The sequence below is a fragment of the Dermochelys coriacea genome, chromosome 1 (genome assembly GCF_009764565.3).
Source record: "Dermochelys coriacea isolate rDerCor1 chromosome 1, rDerCor1.pri.v4, whole genome shotgun sequence".
NCBI lineage: Eukaryota > Metazoa > Chordata > Testudines > Dermochelyidae > Dermochelys > Dermochelys coriacea.
Genome location: NC_050068.2, coordinates 53,172,146 through 53,188,485, shown reverse-complemented (window position 1 = coordinate 53,188,485; position 16,340 = coordinate 53,172,146). Strand labels below are relative to the sequence as shown.

General features: G+C 46.4%; 1 long non-coding RNA gene across 1 annotated transcript; it reads left to right on the top strand.

Annotated features, from left to right (window-relative positions):
- Window positions 1–3,096: 3,096 nt before the first annotated feature.
- LOC122457930 lies at window positions 3,097–14,596 on the top strand. The gene is made up of 3 exons (XR_006277689.1): window positions 3,097–3,194; window positions 9,953–10,068; window positions 13,770–14,596. It is a non-coding gene; the product is annotated as an uncharacterized LOC122457930 (long non-coding RNA).
- Window positions 14,597–16,340: the final 1,744 nt, after the last annotated feature.

Here is a 16,340-nt window from a genome sequence, read left to right as displayed (position 1 = left end):
AAAGTTTTCCAACAGTTTTTTAGTTCCTGAATGTCTAAAATGTATTGGCCTAGAAACTTCATATTTTGTTGCTATTGCTGATGAGAAATGCTTTTTTAAGAGTTTCAGAGTTGTAGCCGTGTTAGTCTGTATCAGCAAAAACAATGAGGAGTACTTGTGGCACCTTAGAGACTAACAAATTTATTTGGTCATAAGCTTTCGTGGGCTAAGACCCACTCTATCAGATGCATGGAGTGGAAAATACAGAAGGGAGACATATATACCTAGTACATGAAAAGATGGGAGTTGCCTTACCAATTCTAACAAGACAATTCAATTAAAGTGGGCTATTATCAGCAGGAGGAAAATTACTTTTGTAGTGGTAATCAGGTTGTCCCATTTCAAACAGTTGACAAGATGGTGTGAGTAACAGTAGGGGGAAAATTAGCATGGGGAAATTAGTTTTTAGTTCTTGTAGTGACCCATCCACTCCCAGTCTTTATTCAGACTTCTGGGTACCCTTCTAATTCTGTCAATCTGTTTCTTCACTTCAGCAGGTGGGTATTTTATTCTAGTACAATGTATTCTGGTATTATATTCTGCTACCAGAAGGATACCCAGAAGTCACCTACTAAAGGACAGGCCCAACAAAGAAAGTAACAGAATGCCATTAGCTGTCACTTTCAGCCCCCAAGTAAAACCTCTCCAGCGCATCATCAAGGATCTACAATCTATCTTAAATGACGATCCCTTACTCTCACAGACCTTCTTGTCAACTGTTTGAAATGGGCCACCCTGATTATCACTACAAAAGTGATTTTTCCTCCTGCTGTTAATAGCCCACCTTAATTGATTAGTCTCATTACAGTTGGTATGGCAACACCCATATTTTCAGGTTCTCTTTGTTTATATATCTTCCTACTGTATTTTCCACTCCATGCATCTGATGAAGTGGGTCTTAGCCCACCAAAGCTTATGCCCAAATAAATTTGTTAGTCTCTAAGGTCCCACAAGTACTCCTCGTTGTTTTTTAAGAGTAATTTTAATTTTATTCATTGTTATACAGTAGACCTTCAGATTTACAAACACTAATCTTATGAATGACCAGTTATATGAACTGTTTTTCCTGATGGAAAAATAAATCACATAATGAAAGTGATGGTAATTAACAATTCAACATCCCCTCATATTTCGATGCCTTAAATCACTTTGGAGTGGTTTGAAAGACAAGAAGAAAGTGATGCACCACATTTACTGTAATTTTGAGATGTTCAATTAATTATTTGAGTTTATGAACTTATTCCCCAGTTATTTTATAAAATAGGGCATTCTGCAGTACTAGAACACGATGCAGTTGATGGAAAGTTACCCTCATCTTCCAGAGAAAGATCAAAGCAAATCCAATATAACAGTGTAACATTAAAACATTAAAAAAAAATTGCCATGCACAAAGTGTCTGTGTCTCTTCAAAATAAGACAGAATCAAAAGAAATTAAAAGAAAATAAAACATGAGGAACACAATGGTTTCATTTGCGTATTTTGGACAATTATATGAATGAATACATCTCAGTAATCTTTATTTAGCAAAACACAATTAAAATTATCCTTACAGTTCTCTCATTTATGTGTCAGAAATAATGTACAAAAATAGTTTGTCAAATCAAACAAAATAGATAGTTATAATGATTTATCATATCAGTCATAATTAGGGTAGGTAGAATTCAATTTTTTAAATTATTTTGATGAATAATATTAATGTTTATTTTTGAACATTTATTTTAATTTTTAATCAATTTAAATGTACAGAATTTTGCAAAATATGGGTTATAAGAATATTCAATTGTAATTGATTTACGTTTTCACTGGTGTGGGAAATTATGGAGGGGCCAGACAATTATTTAATGAAAGTAGACATTGAGATTCAAAAACTAAAGCTTTATAACCATTAAAACACAAAATGTCAATGTCACGTGTCAAAATATAGAAAGTAAATATCCTTAAATCAAATTTTAACATTATTGTTAAACATTAAAAATTTAACATTATTAAACAGCATTTTTCTTACTTTGCCTATTTGTAAATTTTAGTTATTTATTAAAATGTTTTTTCATTGGTTTGTGCATGTACAATGAAATCGATGTTTACCGACATTCACCAATAAAAATCTAATCCTTCCAGGATCACAGAAAATGAAGAATCTTAGGGTATGTCTACAGTGCAATTAGACACCTGCAGTGGCTTATGCCAGCTGACTTAGACTTGCAGGATTCAGGCCAAGGGGCTGTTTAATTGTGGTGTAGACGTTCAGGCTTGGGATGCAGCCTGAACTCTGAGACCCTCTCAGGGCCCTAGCGCACAGGCTGCAACCCAAGCTGGAATGTCTACATTGCAGTTAAACAGCCCGCAAGTCAGCTGCCACAGGCCAGCTGTGAGTTAGACATACCCATAGACTAGGTCTCGTACATTGCAAGATTTCTTTTCTACATATTAATACAAGGGTGGTCCACATACATATATAATTCTGATACTTGGCTGCCAAGCAAGGAGTTATATTCTTCCAAAGCAAGAATACTGAATGCATTCATCAGTTGCAGATGATACAGTTTTCCGCATGTGGCCAGTAACATTTTTTAACTAAGAGAAGTTGATTACTGAGATTTTAAAAAATGAGTCAGAAGGATATTTAGCATCCTACAGGAAAAATGGCTGGACCAAGTGGAACTTGTAGTCCTGTGATCTCATTTATGATGTCTTTGACCTTGGACCAGAAATTTAACTCTAATGAATGGACAAAGTCACCATAAGCATATAAAGGGACCAGGACATTTTTTCCTGTATTTTTATGAAACGTCACTTATTTTGTAAATTTTCCAGGTCTCCCAAATTGATTCATGTTTCTTTTGTCATGTATGATAATGAGCACTATGATGTTTTTGGCAGTGATACATGTACATAATTTCTTTTGATATATATATGAATGCTTGTTTTTAAAACAAATGAACATATGAATGGTATACAAAACTCTTGCCAAACCTAAAGTCACTTGGTGCCTAAGTTTCTGAGACAATTTTTGAGGTACCCAAGACCGCCAGTGACCTTGTTACTCCCCACCTCTAGGGAGAAGCAGCCATTCTTGTGACATCTGCGTATCGGCTCCGTGGCATTGCCAGCCCTTCAGCTACTCAAGCACTCTCCGCTGTCAGGCACGTTAACAGTAGGTACACTCAAGTCCCTTTGAATCTTTCCTCTATGATATCAAGCTCATGACACTGGCTACTCACAGAAATTCCAGATCCGTTGCACTCAAAGATGCAGTGTACACCTGCTTACTAGTTTTATCTTAAACCATGGCTCCTGTAAACTACACAGCACTTGTGAGTACTTATAATTAGGGCTCCATGTCTGTCATGGAGGTTGCGGAAGTCACGGATTCCATGGCTTTCCGCAAACTCCGTGACTTCTGCAGCAGCTGGTTTGGCTGACCCCAGGACCACCCAAGCAGCTGGCCCCAGGGACAGCTGCTCAAGCGGCCCTGGGGACAGCCACACCAGCCTCCCAGGCAACCCCACAGCCAACCACAGCGGCTGTTGCTGGAGCTGTCCCGGGGCCAGACGCATCTGCTGCTGCTTGGGTGGCCCCAGGCAGTTGGCCCCGGGGACTGCCCAAGCAGCGGCCAGTGTAGCTGGCCCCATGGACCGCCTAAGCAGCAATCCCGGGGGTGGCGGGAGCAGTCACAAATCGGTGGCCCCCAGCAGCAGTCCCAGAGCAGCTGTGGATCGGCAGCTCCCGGCAGCTGATGCCGCTGGCCCTGGGCCCACCCCCCCAAAACAGTGGCTCCCGAGGACCCCCCAGAGCAGCAGCCCCTGACCCTCCCCCAGCAGCACCCCCCAAGCAGTAGCCCTCTGAGGCCGCGCAGAGCAGCAACTCCCTCCAGAACCCTGAGACAGTGGCCTCCCCAGCTAAGTTTTAGTCATGGGTATTTATATTGCAAGTCATGGAGAGGTCATGGGCCATGAATTTTTGTTTATTTCCTATGACCTGTTCATTACTTACTAAAAATACCCATGACTAAATCGTAGCCTTACTTATAATAAAACAGGTGTAGGGTTTTTTTTAAGATTTACCTAGAAGTGAGAGAAAGTGATGGGAACAACTGGTGACAAAAAATCATAAAATGCTTATCTGGCTCTACACTTATCAATACCTACCTTTCCTATATAATAAAGTAGATTTTTTTTTCTCAAAAATCAGGCTATTGCAGATCTGGCTGGTTTAACAAAAACCAGGATCCAAACATTCATGAAAGTATCCCCCCCCCACCAGGGGCTTTCCTGAGTGAGTTAATACACAGACCTTCTTCCTCCTCTGTGTTATACTGAAAACAGTCTTTTGTTCCCATTCACAAATAGGGCAAACTTCTGTCTTGTTATAATGTTCCTCTATCACCTCCAAGAGGTTTCGATCATTTATAGTTGTTTCTGATGGTTTTCAATTGATAATCTTGGGAGCAAGCAAGGCTAGACACTTCACTGGCTAACTAGGGGTGCGGTGACAACTCTCCTTTGTCCAAATGGGCATCAATGAGACACATTATCCCTGGTGAATATTTTTCATTCTAAGTTCATAAAGCATATCTGCAATATAAATACATAATTCCTTAAATATTGCCCATACTTCCACCTCACAATGATTATGAATCTTGACAAGTTACAAGATTTCTGTAGATACCTTACATGTTACTCTTTTTGGATAAATGCCCTGTAAGACATGTTTGGTGTAGTGAATTTTCCAGGTCTGAGCTGAGAGGAGTTTGCAAAGAACAGGAGAATCTTTGCCAAGGGGTTTCAGTGTCGCAGTTTCTGTCTCTGGGCTTACTCATTGCTGCCTCTCTCTTGGCATCTGGATGCCTATCTCCCACTTAAGCCCCAGAGCAATTCATGAACTAGGGAAAGAAACAGTGGTGACCTGGAGCCGGTTAGCACCAGTTCACTGGAACCGGTTGCTAAATTTTGAAGCAGTTTTTAGAACCGGTTGTTAACCCGCTTCCCTGCAGAGGACGCTGAGCCTTTGATGGGCTCCGGCCGGGAAGTGATGTAATTCCTCCTCCGGCCGCCGGGGGCGCTGCACTGCAGGAGCCATGTGGGCTGCCGCCTGGCCCTGGGCACGAGCCCTGTTGCTGCTGCTGCTCCCCTGGCCCTGGGGCTCCCGATGCTGCCTGCTGGGTCCCCAGCTGCTCTGCTGGGTCTGGGCTGCGTCCTGCTGCTCTCCCTGTGAATACCCAGCACCCTGCCCGCAGCCAGCCTCCGTCTCCAGCCACCCCCTGCATCCCCTGTCTGCTGCCAGCCCCTGTGTCCAGCCACCCCCTGCCCTGCCCGCAGCCAGCCTCCGTCTCCAGCCACCCCCTGCCCTGCCTCCAGCCACCCTCACACCCCCTGCCCTGCCCATAGCCAGCCCCCATCTCCAGCCACCCCCTGCCCCGTCTCCAGCCACCCTTGCCCTGCCCGCACAGCCCCTGCCGCACCCCCTGCCTGCAGCCAGCCCCTGTCTCCAGCCAGCCCTGTACCCTCCTGCCCTGCCTGCAGCCAGCCCCTACCTCCAGTCAGCCCCTGCCCTGCCTCCAGCCAGCCTCACACCCCCTTGCCTCCAGCCAACCCCACACCCTCCTGTCTCCAGCCAGCTCCGCACCCCCTGCCCTGCCTGCAGCTAGCCTTGCACCCCCTGCCTCCAGCTAGCCCTGCCACACGCCCCTGTTGGGGGGCAGGGCAGCTGGGACCCACACATGTGCACACCCTAGGGTAACCAAACAGCAAGTGTGAAAAATCAGGACGGGGGTGGGGAGTAATAGGAGCCTATATAAGAAAAAGACCCCAAAATCGGGACTGTCCCTATAAAATTGGGACATCTGGTCACCCTAGCACACCCCCAGGGAGTGGCGGGGACCCACACATGTGAAACGGAGCTCATTTCTAGTTCAGGCCCATCTTTTTAAAAAAGAACTTTAGACAGGGTTAACATACATCCGTATTTTCCCAGACAGGTCAGGCTTTTTGGTTCTTAAATTGCCGTTCAGGAGGAATTTTTAAATACAGATGTATACGGGAAAATACGGATGTATGGTAACCCTGTTGGTACAAAAAATACATACTGGGGCACATCCCTTAAATCAGAACTTTTTATAGGGAACTGGTTGTTAAGATTTTGGCAGCTCATCACTGGAAAGACAGGTATTTGGCCACCTAAGTCACATGCAGGGCCCAATGTGGTAGGTGACCTCTGGCATGCCTACCAGATCGGATGCCATTCAAAATCAGGACAGAGGAGGAGGTGGTGGTGGTGCTGTTGCACACTGTAAAACTTTTAGCCCAGTGGTTAGAGCACTCACCTGGGATATGGGAGAAATAATTCAATTTCCCCTTCTACCTAAGGTAGAGAAAGGGGGATCTCCCACCTCTCAGGAGAGTGTTCTAATCACAGAGCTATGGGATATTCTGATGTGAAAGCTCCCTCAATCCTATTGAAACTGCTCCACTGTGTACATAATGAAAGAGCAGTGGTGTGCCATTCATGTAAACCAGGGGTTGGCAAACTATGGCACGCGTGCCAAAGACGGCACGCGAGCTGATCTTTAATGGCACGCTGCTGTCTACAACAGCATGCCATTAAAAATCCCGCCCAGCCCAGCCCGCTCTTCTCCGCCCCCCGCTCTCTCCTTGCAGGGCAGGCAAGCTTCCCCTTCCCCTGGCCTCTTCCCCCAGCGTGCAGGGATCCTGCCCCTCCTTCTCTCCCTCCCTACGGCTGATCAGCTGACGGCCCTTGCTACGGAGGGGGAGAGGGAAAAGTGGAGTCGCAGTGCGCTCTCTGCTCCAGGGACCTTGGGGAAGGAGGTGGAATCAGCCTATCCCCTCCAGCCCCCTGCCGTGAGCCGCTCAGGGCAGGGGGCTGGGAGCACCCCCACGACCCCAATCCACACCCCTAGCCCTCTGCCCTGACCCCTGAACCATCCTCTCACACATCCAGCCCCCTGCCCTGACCCCTGCACCTCCCCACAACCCCAGCCCTGACTCCAGCACTCCCCACACATACCTAGCCCCCTGCCCTGACTCCTGCACCCTTCTCACACCCCCCCACATCCCATGCCCTGACTCTTGCACCCCCCACATCCCCACCCCCACCTTGAGCACCAAATGGGAGCTCCTGCACACACCCACACCCACCCACATTCCCACCTGCACCCCTCGCACCAAATGGGAGCTGCCATTCCACACCCAAACCTCCTACCCCAATCCTGAGCCCCCTCCCTCATTCCAGCTCCTGGCCAGACCATGCACCCCAACCCCCAGCCTGCTCCTTCACCCCCAGCCCTGTGCTCAGCACACTCCTACCCTCAGCTTAGTGCAGAGAGAGAGAGGAAGAGAATGGCTAGAACCAGGGAGAAGGTAGGTACCTACTCTATGTGGACAGGGCCAGGACCCCAGAGCAGCAGCGAGCTGAGCGGCAGCGGGCTGAGCCGCTCGGCCCACTGCTGGTCTGGGGTCCCGGCCGCCGGCCCCGCTCAGCCCGCTGCCGGCCTAGGTGAATGGAACCCCAGGCTGGTAGCGGGCTGAGCGGGCCGGCAGTGTAAGATCAGCATTTTAATTTAATTTTAAATGAAGCTTCTTGAACATTTTGAAAACCTTGTTTACATACAATAGTTTAGTTATATAATATATAGACTTATAGAGAGAGACCATCTAAAAAACGTTAAAATGTATTACTGGCACGCGAAACCTTAAAGTGAATAAATGAAGACTTGGCATACCCTTTCTGAAAGGTTGCTGACCCCCGGTGTAAACAATGCATGCTTTGCATGTCCCAGGGTCAGCTGTGCCCATGGGGTGATTCTGTCCAGCTCCCAAATGTACATGGATGATGCCATTTTGTATGCAAGTGTAGAATTGCATGCCTAATTTAAAATGTCACAGTACATTAAAAGAATGATTGGAGCAGGGGGACTGCATCCTGGATCTCCCACCTCAGTCATTTTCTCTCTGGCACCAGTGATTGTTTCACAGTGGGTAAATACTTAAGTAGTCAAGAATGGGGGAAGGGAGAATATGAATGAATGATTCTGTAGTCCAGTAGTTAGGGTACCTACCTGACAGGTGGGAGACCCCTGTTCAAATCCTTTTTCCTCCTCCAGCAGAGAGAGGGAAATTGAACTCAGGTCTCTCACATTCCTGGTGAATTGTTAACCACTGGCTGCCAGCTCCTTACTTAGTCTCACAAGAAACCCCTTAGTTACCTAAATGGCCTGACTCCAGGCATCAGGTTCCTATTAATGGATCACTAAGCAGAGATAGGCATCTGCCTGCTGCCCAGACTTAGGTGCCTATCTCCAAGAGAGGGTCAGGGCTTAGCACACCCACCTCTTGTCAGCATCCCCCATTGGCTGGCTTAGGTGGCTTCCTGCCTAGCATGCTGGGTTTTGTGGAGACACCTATCTCACCTCATTCACTATATGGAGAGCCTAGGTGCCTAACTCGGCTTTGTGGATTGCAATGCTTTCTTAAAAAGAAAAGGAGTACTTGTGGCACCTTAAAGACTAACAAATTTATTTGAGCATAAGCTCTCAATGGATCGTGTGGTGTGATCTGGGTGAAAGCTGGAGGCATGTAGGTAGGAATAGCGGTCAGTAGGTTTCCGGTATAGGGTGGTGTTTATTTGACCATCGCTTATTAGCACTGTAATGTCCAGGAAGTGGATCTCTTATGTGGACTGGTCCAGGTTGAGGTTGATGATGGGAAATGGAAATTGCCCACTTTGATTATCACTACAAAAAGATTTCCTCCTCTTCCCCTCCCCCCCTCCTGCTGGTAATAGCTCATCTTAAGTGATCACTCTCCTTATAGTGTGTATGATAACACCCATTGTTTCATGTTCTCTGTGTATATAAATCATCTCCCCACTGTATTTTCCACTGAATGCATCTGATGAAGTGAGCTGTAGCTCATGAAAGCTTATGCTCAGATAAATTTGTTAGTCTCTAAGGTGCCACAAGTACTCCTTTTCTTTTTGCGAATACAGACTAACATGGCTACTACTCTGAGTGCTGTTCTTGTAATTTACTAGGTGCCATGACACTCAGGGTGCAACACTGTAGTCCCTTTCATGAATCCTACCCTTTGTGCCTATGCTTTGTTGAATGTGATATGATTGCAGCTGTGTTGGTACAATGGCAGGGGTGCTTATTTCTTTACTGCTGGGTCATTTACTGTTACCAGCAAATGCAAAAGATCATCCTTGTATGATCACACTCCATAGTTCAAGAAAGTAGTTTCATGCAGTTATATAGAATGCCTTACCCATTAAGCTTGCCTCTGGGTTGATTCCCCTACTTCCATAATCACGCCATGTAATGCTATAATTGACTTATTTATACACTGGAATACTGTAGATTGGCTTGTTAATGGAGATGAAATGATCTTGTTTACAAAATGACTCAGAGAATCAGGCAATGTGTACAGACATTACAGGCTCATACAGTAAAACAAAACAGTGTAGAAAGATTTAAATTCAATCTGAGTACATTTTTATTGCAGTCTGAGTATCTTTCTGTTTTTGGAAAACGTTAACATTATTCCACACCAAGTTGCTTCCTGATTTCTAATACTAATGGGACCCTCTCACAGTTTTTCTACTTCAGGTTCTCAGAAGAGCATTGCTGTATATTCAGGGTGAAATCCTAGCCCTACCACAGTCCATGAGAATTTTGCCATTGACGTCAGTGGCACCAAAATTTCACTCTCAATCTAGGGCAATGATGGAGAAACTAGTATGGGCCCTATTTTTGCTGTTGCTCTAATTCAGTTATTCATGAAGTGCTTATGCTGTTAGGACTTTTCCATCAGGACTACATTTTTACTGCAGTTAATTTAGTTTATTGTAATGACTTCATAGTTATATATTGATTTAGTTTTATTTTCTTACTTCAAGAAACAGCAGGAATTGGACTACATAATAAGAATTTAATGTCAGCTTCTGGAAGGTTGATTAGGATAGACTGAGTACAAGATGTCAGTTACAGTAACCATCACAGTACTCTAAAAAAGGTTAGTGGGTGTACATTTCCTTTATTCTGTCATTCATTCCGCTCTGAGACGAGCCAGGAATTACAATTCCCAGCCTGCCTCGGGGATCTTCCGCCCTCTCGAGCCCAGGTAAGGGAGGGTCTCGGGATCAGCCTGGATCCCCCTCCCGCCATAACCTCGCATCTCCTCCTGCCCCCGCCCCCCCACCTTCTGGCTCTGTGCCCCTCCCCCGGTCCCGGCTGGCACCTGGTTCTCAGGCTGCTAACGTGTCCTGAGATCTCCGGGCCGGGCCCTGCTGCTCCCAGGGGTCTTGGGCTGGGCCCCTAGGAACGCCCCCACGTGTCCCACCTCCGCCCCGCCGAGCCTCTGGCAATCGGAGGGATGCGGGGGGTCTCCTGCCGAAGGGGCGAGTCCAGGGGCTGATGGCGGGCAGCGGTTCACTTGCATACCCCAAGTTTCCGATCTAGAAATAGCCGCGTGTCACAGCGCACTCTGACTGAACGCGGCTGGTGTCTTTCTCCTTTTTATCATATAATTATAAAATACACCCATGGGAATGCGAACACTGCATTTACATTTCAGTGTATGGTATACAGAGCAGTATGTACAAGTCATTGTCTGTATGGAAATTTAGTTTGTACTGACTTCCCTAGTGCTTTTTATGTAGCCCAGGGGTTCTGAAACTGGGGGTTAGGACCCCTCAGGGCATCACAAGGTTCTTATATGGGGAGGGGGTCTTGAGCTGTCAGCCTCCACCCCAAACCCTGCTTTGCCGCCAGCATTTATAATGGTGTTAAAGATATAAAAAGTGCTTTTAATTTATAAGAAGGGATCACACACAGAGGCTTTCCATGTGAAAGGGGTCATCAGTACAAACATTTGAGAACCACTGATGTAGCCTGTTGTAAAACTAGACAATTATCTAGATGAGTTGATGTACCCCTTGGAAGACCTCTCTGCACTCCCAGGTGTACATATACCCCTGGTTGAGAACCACTCATGTAGGGGAGCCCAGGCCCACCCCCCTGTACCGGCTTCCAACCCAATACCTTGGGAGGCTGGTTCAGTTTTGCTTACCTTGCATCAGCCTCAATTCAGCTTCACTGCATCACCACTTCCGACCATGGCCCCATGGGCAGGAGTCAGAGAAAGGAAGTCTCCTTTCAGGTGTAAAAGCAGCAATTGCTTCATGAAGGGTCAGTACTGATGAAGCAATTATCAACACTTTCTCTATTCTCCTTTTCAGAGTTTGCCCCATTTTCTCTTTAATTCTCCAATGTTAATTTAACAATCTCAGATTTGGGATATTTTCCCACCCGTTTGACCTGCAGCAAATTTTCTTTCTTTCTTCGGGAAATTGTCCTGAATCATTCCCCAAATGAGAAGGGGCTTAATGGGTGCAGCTTGCAGAACCCTGAGACACAGCTGCTTCTGGGGTGGGATGGGGTGGCCATTCGCTGCCAGCAACAAGGCAAGGAAGGGGACAGGAGGAAAAAGTCCCCAGTGGAGACTGTCTAGCCCAAGGTTACACAGTCTGGGTTACTGCTACTCCCAACTGCTCACTGAGGAAAAGAAAAGGGTCCAGGATGCAACCACTAGGATGAATCTGTAAACTCAGGGGTTGTACCGTATGACTGGAGAATTGCTAACATAGTTCCTATTTTTAAGAAAGGTAAAAAAAGTGATCCGGGTAACTACAGGCCTGTTAGTTTGACATCTGTAGTGTGCAAGGTCTTGGAAAAATTTTTGAAGGAGAAGGTAGTTAAGGACAGAGAGGTCAATGGTAATTGTGACAAAATACAACATGGCTTTACAAAAGGTAGATCGTGTCAAACCAACCTGATCTCTTTCTTTGAGAAGGTAACAGATTTTTTAGATAAAAAGAGAACGCAGTAGATCTAATTTACCTCGATTTCAGTAAGGCATTTGATATGGTTCCACATGGAGAATTATTAGCTAAATTGGAAAAGATGGGGGTCAATATGAAAATTGAAAGGTGGATAAGGAACTGGTTAAAAGGGAGATGACAGTGGATCACACTGAAAGGTGAACTGTCAGACTGGAAGGAGGTTACTAGTGGAGTTTCTTAGGGATCGGTTTGGGGACCAGTCTTATTTAATCTTTTTATTACTGACCTTGGCACAAAAAGCGGGAATGTGCTAATAAAGTTTGCGGATGACAGGAAGCTGGGAGGTGTTGCCAGTTTGGAGAGGGACCGGGATGTCGTGCAGAAGGATCTGGATGGCCTTGTGGATTGGAGTGATGGTAATGGGATGAAATTTAATAGTGAAAAGTGCAAGGTCATGCATTTGGGGATTAATGGCAAGAATGTCTGTTGTAAGCTGGGGACGCATTACTTGGAAGTGGCGAAGGAGGAGAGGGAGCTCGGAGTGTTGGTCGGTCGCAGGATGGCTGTGGGCCGCCGATGTGATGTGGCTGTGGGGGAGGCTGGTGCGGTCTTGGAGTGCATCAGGCAGGGTGTTTCCAGTGGAGATGGGGAGGTCTTGGTGCCGTTATACGGGGCACTGGTGGGACCTCATCTGGAGGGTTGTGTGCAGTTCTGGTCTCCCATGTTTGGGAGGGATGGGTTCGGACTGGAGCGGGTGCAGAGAGGGGCTGCTGGGTCCGAGGGGTGGAGGGCCTGTCTTGTGGGGGGAGACTCGGGGAGCTTGGCTTGTTTGGCCTGGCTAGGGGAGGGTTGAGGGGAGATATGGTTGCTATCTATAGGTATATCGGAGGAGTGAATCCCATGGAGGGAGAAGAGTTGTTTGGGCTCGGTGCCAATGTGGACACGGGAACGGGTGGATGTGGGCTGGCCATCGGGAAGTTTAGACTTGAGGTCGGACAGGGGGTTTCTGACCATCGGAGGGGTGAAGTTCTGGAGCAGCGTTCCAGGGGAAGCAGTGGGGGCAGATGACATATCTGGCTTCAAGACAAAGCTTGACAAGTTTATGGAGAAGATGGTGTGATGGGATAGCCTAGTTTTGGCAGTTGGTTGGTCTTTGACTACTAACGGTAGATATGCCCAATGGCCTGTGGTGGATGTTGGATGGGGTGGGATCTGGGTTGCTGCAGGGGGTTCTTTTCTGGGTGTCTGGCTGGTGGGTCTTGCCCACATGCTTAGGGTTTGGCTGTACTGCCATGTTTGGGGTCGGGAGGGAGTTTTCCCCCTGGGCGGATTGGCGGAGGCCTTGGGGGTTTTTCGCCTTCCTCTGCAGCGTGGGGCATGGGTCACATGCTGAGGGATTCTCTGCACCATGAAGTCTTTAAACCACGGTTTGAGGACTTCAGTAGCTCAGACATAAGTTAGGGGTTTGTTACAGGATTTGGTGGGTGAGATTCCATGACCTGCGTTGAGCAGGAGGTCAGACTAGATGATCATAATGGTCCCTTCTGACCTTAAAGTCTATGATTCTATGATTACTCTCCTATTCCCCTTTTTATGTTCTTTGATGGGAAGCCCAGAAAAGGGTTTGTAAAGTCTGCAAATGGTGCTGCAGGAGGACTGTATTCACTGACAGGGAGGTGAAGTTATGTAGATCAGTAATCTAGTGTTTCTGAAGAGTGTAAAAGAGAGATTTACTGAGACAGAATAGGATAGTGCATGTGTCTGCAATTTGCAGAGAAAATCCTGCATTATGTTTGCAAAATCTGTTGTTTTCAATTGCTGAAGCCTTTGTTTGGCAGCAAAATAAGCACAACCTTTTATTTTCTTCATCCAGGACAGGTCTTTCTAACCTGTTGCAGCAGAAGACATCAGAAAAACTCTTAAGACTGTGCATTTATCAGACTTCAGCTTCTAATTTCTCTGAGTACAATGCCAAGATCCATTCCTCATATGTCTCTTTTCTGTGGATTTCCTAAGGAGTTAGCAGTTTAGTGGGAAAGTTCTGAATTGGGAAACATGTCCGCAAATGAATCACCTCCTCTAATGCAATGCTACAGTGCTAAAATGTTTTTGGTAAGTAGAAACTTAATACACTGGCACAGAGAATTAGTAAGAGTAACAAAGAGTAACAAACAATGTAAGGTAATAAATAATATCTAAAAAACAGTAGAAAGTGGCCCTTTAATGTCAGAAAAGGACCTGAGCTATGCATTTTTATATTATATTTTAGTTTAAAACTCAGTCCGCATGATTCCTTTGATTTTGTACTTGCTTTCAACTGCAATCTTTCTATAACATGCTTACAGGTTTAGACAACTTTCTGCCACTTTCTGCACACTTTGGTTTGGCAAGGCTTTAAAAATATGTAAAGACTTCTAAATGTAGCATGTATTAATCTCAGGTGCACCACTACTAACATTAGGGTTCATGCCCTGGGTGTCCTGCTTTTGACACTACTGATGTGAGCCCTGTGACCATCTCCAGAGCTCACTGAGTGAACACTGGTATTTTGGGAGCTTAATGATGGACCTGGAGACTCCTCTTCTTTGTGGATCAGGAAGAAAGTGATTGCTGGGAAGAAACAGACCTTCCCGGCATGTGGTCAGACTGGATGGTCACATTGGTCACTTCTGGCTTTATAATACATTAGTCTAGTGGTCAGGGCTAGGGCCTGGGCAGCCTGGTGTAGGGGTTACTGTCAGGCATTGGCTCAGGGGCCAATGACCAGGAATGAGGCTGGGTTGAAATGTCAGGAGGTCAGAATTGAGAGTCAGGATACCAGGAGGTCAGGATCAGAAGGCAGGAACAGGTAAACACCAGACTAGCAGTCCATGGCAGGGTAAGACCCAGTTTATACAGAAAACTTCCTGTTTCTTCCTCTGGCTTAAATAGGGGCAGTGGCCCAATCAGGAATTTTTGGATCTCACCCCATCAGATGTAGGGACAAGCCTTGTGGCCCAGTTGGGGTTCGTGGACCCCAGTCCCAGGTGCTGTCTGTGAGCTGCTGGGTGGAGAATTGGAATGTGATGACTCCCAGGACACCTATGCACCCAGGTTTGAGACCAGCAGGGCCTGACATCACCCCCTCCTTCCAAGGAGTGCCCTCTGGGTCCTGTGGGTTGGGGCTTATTAGGGTGGTTCTTCTGGAAGGCTTATTGTATTAGAGCCGGTGTATTAATGTATTTTCCTGGCTCCCACATATGCTCCTCAGGACCATAGCCTTCCCAGTCAATAAGGTGTAAAAGTTTACCCTGCTGGCATTTAGAATCCAAGATCTCATGCATGACATATTCCTTGTGGCCTTATACACACATTGTCAGGGGAGATGGTTGGTTCCTGTGTGGAAATGAGTTCTTAGTATAGGGTTTCAGGCGGGATATGTGGAATACCGGGTGAATCTTGAGAGATCGGGGTAGGTGTAGTTCAATGGTGACCTGATTAACTTGTTGATGGATTCGATAAGGGCCAAGGTACTGGAAGTCCAACTTATGCAAGGGGTCTGTTCATGCAGAAGTGCTCTTTTGAGAGCCACACTTTTTGTACCATTGAATAGGTGGGGCCTGGTTGATGATGTTAGTCTGCATGTCACTTGTAGTTAGCTTTGACATGCAGAGTCACTGAGTCTGAAATGATGCCGTTAGGAGAGGTCATAGGTAGTTGTGGGTAGAATTGGGGTGGAACCCATAGTTGGCAGAGAAGGTTTTTTTTTTTTTTTCCCTGTGAATGTGTGATCTGTGTTATTGTACACAAATTCCACGTAGGGTGGTAGTGCGGAGCAATCATCTTGATGGTGGTTAATATAACATTGTAGGTATTGCTCTAAAATCTGATTGACCCTTTCCATCTGGCTATTGGACTGAGGATGGTAGGTGGAGGAGTGGTGAGGCTGGACCCTCAGAAAATGTAGGGCCTCACGCCAAACTTGAGCTGTAAATTGTGACTCTGGGTGTCTCTTTGGTAGAAGGTAACCTGGTGTAGGGCACAAAATAGACCACTGTGGTGAAATGGTCTTCCATTGTCAAGATCATCATGAACCTGTTGGACTCAGGGAGCTCCAGGATAAACTCCAATGCCATAGTGGCCCAGGGTTGGGATGGAGTGTCTAGAGGTCGGAGTATACTGCAGGGTTGGTGAAATGGCATCTTGGATCAAGCCACATCACAGGATGCTATGTCAGCCCGTATTCAGGGGCTCATTCGAGACCACCAGAAAAGACAAGGTATCAATTGCTGAATTTCAAAGCGACCCACGTGTCCTGGTAACTGGAGTCATGTCATAGCTGTAAGGCTGTCACTCTAGCCTGACCCGGAGGAACATAAATGCCATTATTCACGGATGTGACCCCTTCCTGCATGTAGTGTCATTCCCTGTTGATAGCAGCTAGGCAGAATTTCTGAGTCAGAGT